Below are 7,600 nucleotides of genomic sequence, written 5' to 3' on the forward strand. Positions count from 1 at the left end.
ATTCTTAGTTGTGGCATCAGTCTCGCCGTGACAGCCATTTCTCCACTCTCAGGACATTGTTAATAATACTAACCTTACTCAGCAACTCGTCCATTCACTCATCTCTCTCTCTCTCTCTCACACACACACACACACACACACACACACACACACACACACACACACACACACACACACACACACACACACACACACACACACACACACACACACACACACACGTTGGTGAATAATGATAGCTCGGTTTGAGGAATTCGATGCTTCAGTGTTCGCCAATCTTGGCCATTAGCTTGCAGACGTTTGACCAGCTTTGAATTCTATTGGCATCACAGTGGCTCACAAACCAACGACAACTTTAAAGAAGCATGTCTCAAGAATCAAGGTGCCAGTACAGACAAGTGACAAAACCATTGTGGTGTGCAGGATCACCTGCGGAGACTGCAACAAGAACTATGTCGGCCAGACCAGACATAAATTCTCAACCCATATAAGGGAGGACAAACTGGTGGTTCGGAGACAAGATCTACTGTTGCGGACCTCGCTACCTGAAGACCGAAAAGGACAATGCTTTAACAGGGATACCGCGGTGGCTCTGGTGCAGGCAAACACAAAGCAGACTAGAGAATTTTTAGAAGCATGGTTCTCTTTGGATAACTCTGTAAACAACCATATTGAAACAGACGCTATTTACGAATGCCTAAGAGCCAAAGAAATCATCTCCAGAATCAACCTGATGAGCTTCATCTGCATCCTCTCCAAAACCATTGAATTCTATCTTTCTTTAGATAAGGAATTTTCAAGATTCCAACACATAGTCTCTTTTGTCTGGATGTGATGGCTATTACTGCCAATAAAAAAGCTTGCCTCATAGTTTCTCTGAAACTTGTAGATCAAAGCATACATCACCATCACAATCACGACAACTCAAGTGGGGAAACAATCTCATTGGACATTTTGAAAATGCCTTTACCCTTCAACTTCCAGGATAAATTTACCTTCATTAGGCAGCTGGAGCAACAGACTAGAAGAGGAGTATTCTGCCTGCAGATGCTTGCCAGAATGGGAGAATGACTGGAGTAATTCATAATGCTTGTGGTGGGAAGGTTACTGTTGCTGTGTGGCAAAATGCACGAGGCATTGTCCTTCTTGCAGAATACAAAGGATGGCAACATATTGGCAGAGCCTGTCTTCAGCATCTCACAGGGTTTTTTTGGAGCCAGGACAACAGCATTTCCAGAAATGATCACAGAAATGCTTTGACTCCCAATGGAGGAGCATATTTCCACTTCTTACAGCGTTTTCCTGCCCACTCTAATCAGTGCTGCTCCCAGGAGCAGAAGGCTGTTCTGCAAGAACTGACTGATAGAAACCAGAAGCACGCTGATTCAGAACTAGCTGTAGGCAAAGCCTGGGAAAACTGAACCAGTGTCGTCAACTCTTGCACCTCTGGAACATTACCTCAGTCTGTGTGAGCTCTTCTCACACTATAGTACTCATTCAAAACTCCCAGCATAACTATTCCAGTACACTCCTCACTGGACCTACCTATGAGCATGGGGTTACCCAAAATGCTGCTGCGTATGTTCTAACCTGCACAAGGTCCTGTTTAGCTATTGTCTTTGTGCTTACTGAGCTCCACTGAATCCGAAATGGAAATCAAATATAAATGCAGGAATATTGAACAGAAAACGAGAATTTTGATAGCTCAGTTCATCCAGCATTCTCTGCCTTTGTTTCATTGGCTTTCAATATTCAGCATTTTTTTTTTGTATTTGCACTGTTTACCTTTTGCACATTGGGTGCAAAAGGAGATAAGCTGTATGACAACTGTATGTCAAGCGATTTCTCAATTGCAGACCGCAGTCTGTTCAGATTGGCAACAACATCCTCTTCATCAGCACAACTGCACTTCAGGGCTGTGTGTTTACCTTCTTGCTCTGTTCACTTTATACTTGTGGCTGTGAGCTGTGTTAAGCACAGCTCCAATGCCATATTTAAGTTTGCTCATGACACCACTGTTATTGGCCAAATCAATGGTGATAATGAATCAGCATATAGGAGGGATCTGGCTGAGTGCTGCCACAACAACAACCTCTCACTCAGTGTCAGCAAGACCAAGGAGATGATTATTGATTTCGGGAGGAGGAAACTGGAGGTCCATTAACCAGTCCTCATCAAGGGATCAGAGGTGGAGGGGGTCAGCAACATTAGATTCCCTGGTGTAATCATTTCAGAGGATCTTACCTGGGCCCAGCACGTAAGTGGAACTACAAATAAAGCATGGCAGAGCCAGTAACTTCTTAGAAGTTTGCAAAGATTTGGCATGACATCTAAATCCTTGACAAACTTGTATAGATGTGTGGTAGAGAGTAGATTAACTGCTTGCATCACAGCCTTGATATGGAAACACCAATGCCCTTGAAAAGAAAATCCTATAAGAAGTAGTAGATGCAGCCCAGACCATCGTAGGTAAATCTCTTCTCACCATTGAGCACATCTACATGAAGTGTTTTTGCGGGAAAGCATCATCCATCATCAGGGACTCCCACCACCCATGTCATGCTGTATTCTCATTGCTATCATCAGGAAGAAGACACAAGAGCCTCAGGACTCACACCAGCAGGTTCAGGAACAGTTATTACCCTTCAACCATCGGCTCTTGAACTGGAGAAGATAATTTCACTCAACTGTATTCGCCCCTTCACTGAACTGTTCCCACAGCTTATGGTCTCAGTTTCAAGGACTCTTCATCTCATGTTCCTGATATTTATTGTTTATTTTTTTTTATGATGATTTCTTTTGTATTTGCAGCTTGTTGTCCTTTGCACATTGGTTGTTTGTTCGTCCTATTGGGTGCGGTCTTTCACTGCTATGTTTCTTTGTATTTACTGTGTATGCCTGAAAGATAATGAAACTCGGTAATATACGGTGACATATAAGCTCAGTGGCCACTTTGTTAGGTGCAGGAGGAATGTTCATGGTCTTCTGCTGCTGTAGCTATCTACTTCAAGCTTCGACATACTGTGCATTCAGAGATGACCTTCTGCACACAGCAGTTGTAATGCATGGCTATTTAAGTTACAATTGCCTTCTTGTCATATTGAACCAATCTGGCCATTTTCCTCTGACCTCTCCCATGGACAAAACGTTTTCACCCACAGAACTGCCGCTCAGTGGATGTTTTTTCTGCTTTTAGCACCATTCTCTGTAAACTCTATGGACTGCCCTGCGTGAAAATCCCAGGAGATTAGCTGTTTTTGAGATACTCAAGTCACCCTTCTGGTACCAACAATCTTTCCACAGTCAAAGTCACTTAGTTCACATTTCTTTCCCATTCTAGTGCTTAGTCTGAACAACAACTGGACCTCCTGACATGCCTGCATGCATTGAGTTGCCACATGATCGGGTGATTTCATATTTGCATTAACAAGCAGGTGTACAGGTAAACCTTCTAAACTGGCCACTGACTGTACATGCTTTGATAATTTTTTTTTACTTTGACCTTTGAACTTTAAGTTTTGCAATGCATAATTTATAAAATTCTTGTCTTCATTTTCAAATTCAGCCTTTGTCTCAGGCCTTCCAATCTCTTTAATTTCCTTCAGCTCTAGAATTTGCCAAAATATCTGCCATCACCAATCCCCGACTCTTGTTCCTCCCAAAATTCAGCAGCTCTGCCATTTCTGCTGTGTCTTCACCCACTAGGACCTGAACCTCAAGACTTTCCGCCTCTCCGCTTCACTTTTTGATGAGAAGACTTTTGTTAAAACCTAACCCCTTGACCACATTTTTGCTTAATTTAACCGATGTTTCTTTATGTGACTCAAGGCCAGATTTTGTTTGATGTTTCACCTGTGAAGAAGCATACTGGGACATTTTGCTATGTTAAAACAGCTACATAGATGTTAGTAGTTGTTGTTGAAAGCTTAGTAAACCAACTATAGAGCATTTACCCATGGGAGTATGGCATTTTGGCTATGAAATGGAAAATATATGGGTCAGAATGGTGTTAAAAGAACAGATTGCTGTTGAAAGTAATTTAAAAGTGTTTGAGGCCTGATAATACTTGCAGTGGAAGAGCAGTTAAAACCAATGGAAAACTTAAACGTAGTGCATGAAATATAGGTGTGTACCGTATCAGTTGTAGCTTGTCATGTTAAAACCATATAATTATTTTGTCATACTACACTCTAAATGATGATAGTATCAAAAAAGTCATTCAACCTCAAGGGTCAGCTGAACAAACATTCATGAGGGAAATACTTCAAAGAATTGAGGGAATTTCCTTGTCAGAAAAGATTGAATCAGAACTGCTAAGGGGGAGAAAAGTGAATTAATGGAAGCTTATTATGATTTGATAGAGTAAACATAACATATCCTAAGTCCAAAGATAAATCCAGTGACTGTAGATCCAATTGCTAATTCAGGAGAACTATCTTTGCCCAAAGAATGCGCACGAATTACTTTTTCAGTATCTGAGGCAAGGAACATAGTCCATTTAGGCATAGGCTGGATGAACAATTGGGGGAAAGAAACAGAAGGATATTTTAAAAGGGTTTAAATAAAAGGGAGGAAGCTCATAGGATAAACTAAATAGACCAGATGAGTCAATCAGTTCTCGGCTGCCGAATCCATGTGACTCGATGTGATAGGTAGTAAAGAATACTGGGGAATTAAAAGTTAATTGGTCATTCTAAATTGTCCTGTGATTGGATTAGGGTTAAATAGGTGGATTGCTGGGCAGTGTGGCTTATTAGGCCGGAAAGACCTGATCTGTGCTGAAACTCTAAGTAAAATAAATAGCCTGATGAAAGTTAACGGAAGTAAGTAAGAAAGTAAATGGCTTGATAAAAGTACTTCCAAACAACTATCTCTAACTAAATAATCACATATAAACTCTAGCAGGCATAAGTTTCAATTACTGAAGGCAAATTTCAAATTATCAGGAAACTCATGTTAATACACAGCAAATAACATTTGAAAATGATTTAGGGCAGAAAAGTGAAGTGAAAAACATAATGGAATCATTTAAAAACAAATGTCTCAGGAAATCTTGCCACATAGTAAAATTTATTAAATGCTCCTTTTGTTTATATTTGTTTTATGAGTTTGTGATACAAGAAAGAAAAAAAATGCAGCTGACGTTAATACTCCTTTGGTCAGGGTTGATCATGGACGTTGCGTTCCAGCTGTCAACATGATATGCAAACCAGTACTTAACCTAGAGCAGAAGGATATGGAGAGCAAGCTGTTGCCCATGTAGCAGGTTCCTTCTCTCCTCACAGCTGATGAGTCCAAAGGAGCAGCAGAGACTGATACAGTTTGGCACCATCGGTGTCACAGGATCTGCCAGTCAGCGTTAAACTTAAAGTAGGACTGCCCCAGCTCCAGATTTTTCCTCAGTGTTTACTCCCAAAGCCTTCCCCATGAGTGGGTATAGCTGCAAGCCTCAAACGGAGGATTGAGATCAGAGTTTTCCCTCTCCTAGATAAGCTGTCAGCCACGGCTGACTAAACCCATGTGACTGGTTTTAAGGCACCAGTAATCCACCTTTGCCTCTTCTCTTATCAGTAGAAATGGTTCCACCAGGCTTAGTAGCCAAGCCAGATGTGAAGGCCAGGAGCTGAACTTAGTTGACAGAGGCTGTTTGATATGCACACCATTGGGAGCATTTACTACGTTGTGAGAGCTTTTCCCCACTACCAACCTTGGCTATAACACCCTTAAGGAACTGACCTTAATAAAACCTAACTGATTGAGCAGAAGGTATCTTGAAAAATAATCCTGTTGACATGAATACTGAAAGGAATATAATCAGTGTTAACATCATATCATTAAACCTATTTTTTAATTGTCTTCTCCAATAGCTGTACCATACCAGTAATTACTAGGTACAGTTAGCATATTTATTATTATCTATTAATTTACCTTGCTACCTTTCTTCATCTTGTGCAGGCTGGAAAGGATGAATGTGAGAAGTTGTTTTGAGTGAATCTAGAACTATACTGTAGGTCACTAATTAGAAATAAGCAATTTAAAACAAAGACAAGGCAAGAGTTTTTCCCTTCAGATTCTTAGGAACACTTTTCCTCAAAGGGCAGCAGAAGAATATTTTTTAGGAGAAAGGCAAATAGATTCTTGATATAAAAGAGGTGAAAGTCAGGAATGCAGAGCTGAGGTTACAATCTGATAAAACAAGGTCTTATCAAATGCTGAATTCAGCTCTAAAAGATGAATGACCAACTCAGTCTCCAAGTTTGCATGAAGTTGTTGAATCCTTGTATTAATAGCTCCCTTCTCTATCAAATCCAATGTAATTTTTCCCATGTATGATACTTGGTGATGATTTGGCAGATGAACTGTCAATCTCATGAAGCATAGCTTGCTAAGAAATGCCCATTTTCACTCAAAAAAAAAACAAACGGGCACTCTTTAGCAAGAGCCAGGCATTGTCAGCAGAAGGGTGAGGATTTGAATCTGGCAACAAATAAGTACACCAGCTTCACAGCTGCTTTCTTAGGTAACTCTGAAGAAAAGCTTTTTTATAGAAGTTACTCTTCAGAAGGTTCTGTTTATAGGTTCAATACGTTCAGTTTAATGTCTGAGCAATGTATACAATATACATCCTGAAATTCTTTTTCTTCGCAAACATCCACAAAAGCAGAGGGGTGCCCCAAAGAATGAATGACAGTTAAATGTTAGAACCCCGAAGCCCCCCAGCTCCCCCTCCCATGCATAAGCAGCAGTAAAACGACAACCCCCCTCCCCAACATCAAAAAAGCATCTGCGCCTTACACCGAGCACTCCAGCGTGCAGCAAAGCATCAATAAAGACACAGATTTGGAGTGCCTCAAAGTCTACTTGTTCACCTGGTAATTCCTAATAAGGGTAAAAGAGGTATCCCCGTTTCACAGCAAGAGGGGAGACATAACAGAACAACTCGCCGAATTATGGTGTTAAAATTCTGTTGCATCGCTTTTTCTGAGCTCTTTGCCCAAAGATCTCGTGTCTCTGGGCACACAGTCAACAGCCAGCTCTCTGTTTACGATCTTCCATCTCCCATGACACACCAGTTTTCGGCGGCGGCACTGATCTCCAATTCACCCGCCTCCAGAGCCACGAAAATCCCCACCCTGAAGGCTCACTAGTTTTCTAGGCTGCGTCCTTGGCATATAGAAAAACAGCCAGTCATGAGGCCCTGAGAGAAGGTCCCATTCCTGCAAAGAACAAAATCAGTATCTAACTCCAGGTCAGGGTCTTCAAAAGAACCCTGAAAAGGAAATAAAAGAGATATTAAAGATAGAACTAGAGCTGTTTCCGAAGATACAAGTGAAAGAATCGCCATTAGGTGCCATCATTCCTAAGCTCCGCCCTCGGTATCCTTATATAGTACACGTTCAGTTGCGACATCGCTCATTTAGATGTTACGGCTTTACAATGGGTGCCAGAAAGGACAATTGCAGCAGCCACCAAATTAGAAGACAGGTTATTCCTCACTTACCTACAGCTACCTTGGAGTGAGGGAATTGTCATGGAGATTCGCCTCAAGGAGGCTTTATCCCAACCATGCTGAATTCCCTTGTCATGTCTGAACATTTGT

Source organism: Hemitrygon akajei, chromosome 2 (genome assembly GCF_048418815.1).
Source record: "Hemitrygon akajei chromosome 2, sHemAka1.3, whole genome shotgun sequence".
NCBI classification, from domain to species: Eukaryota; Metazoa; Chordata; class Chondrichthyes; order Myliobatiformes; family Dasyatidae; genus Hemitrygon; species Hemitrygon akajei.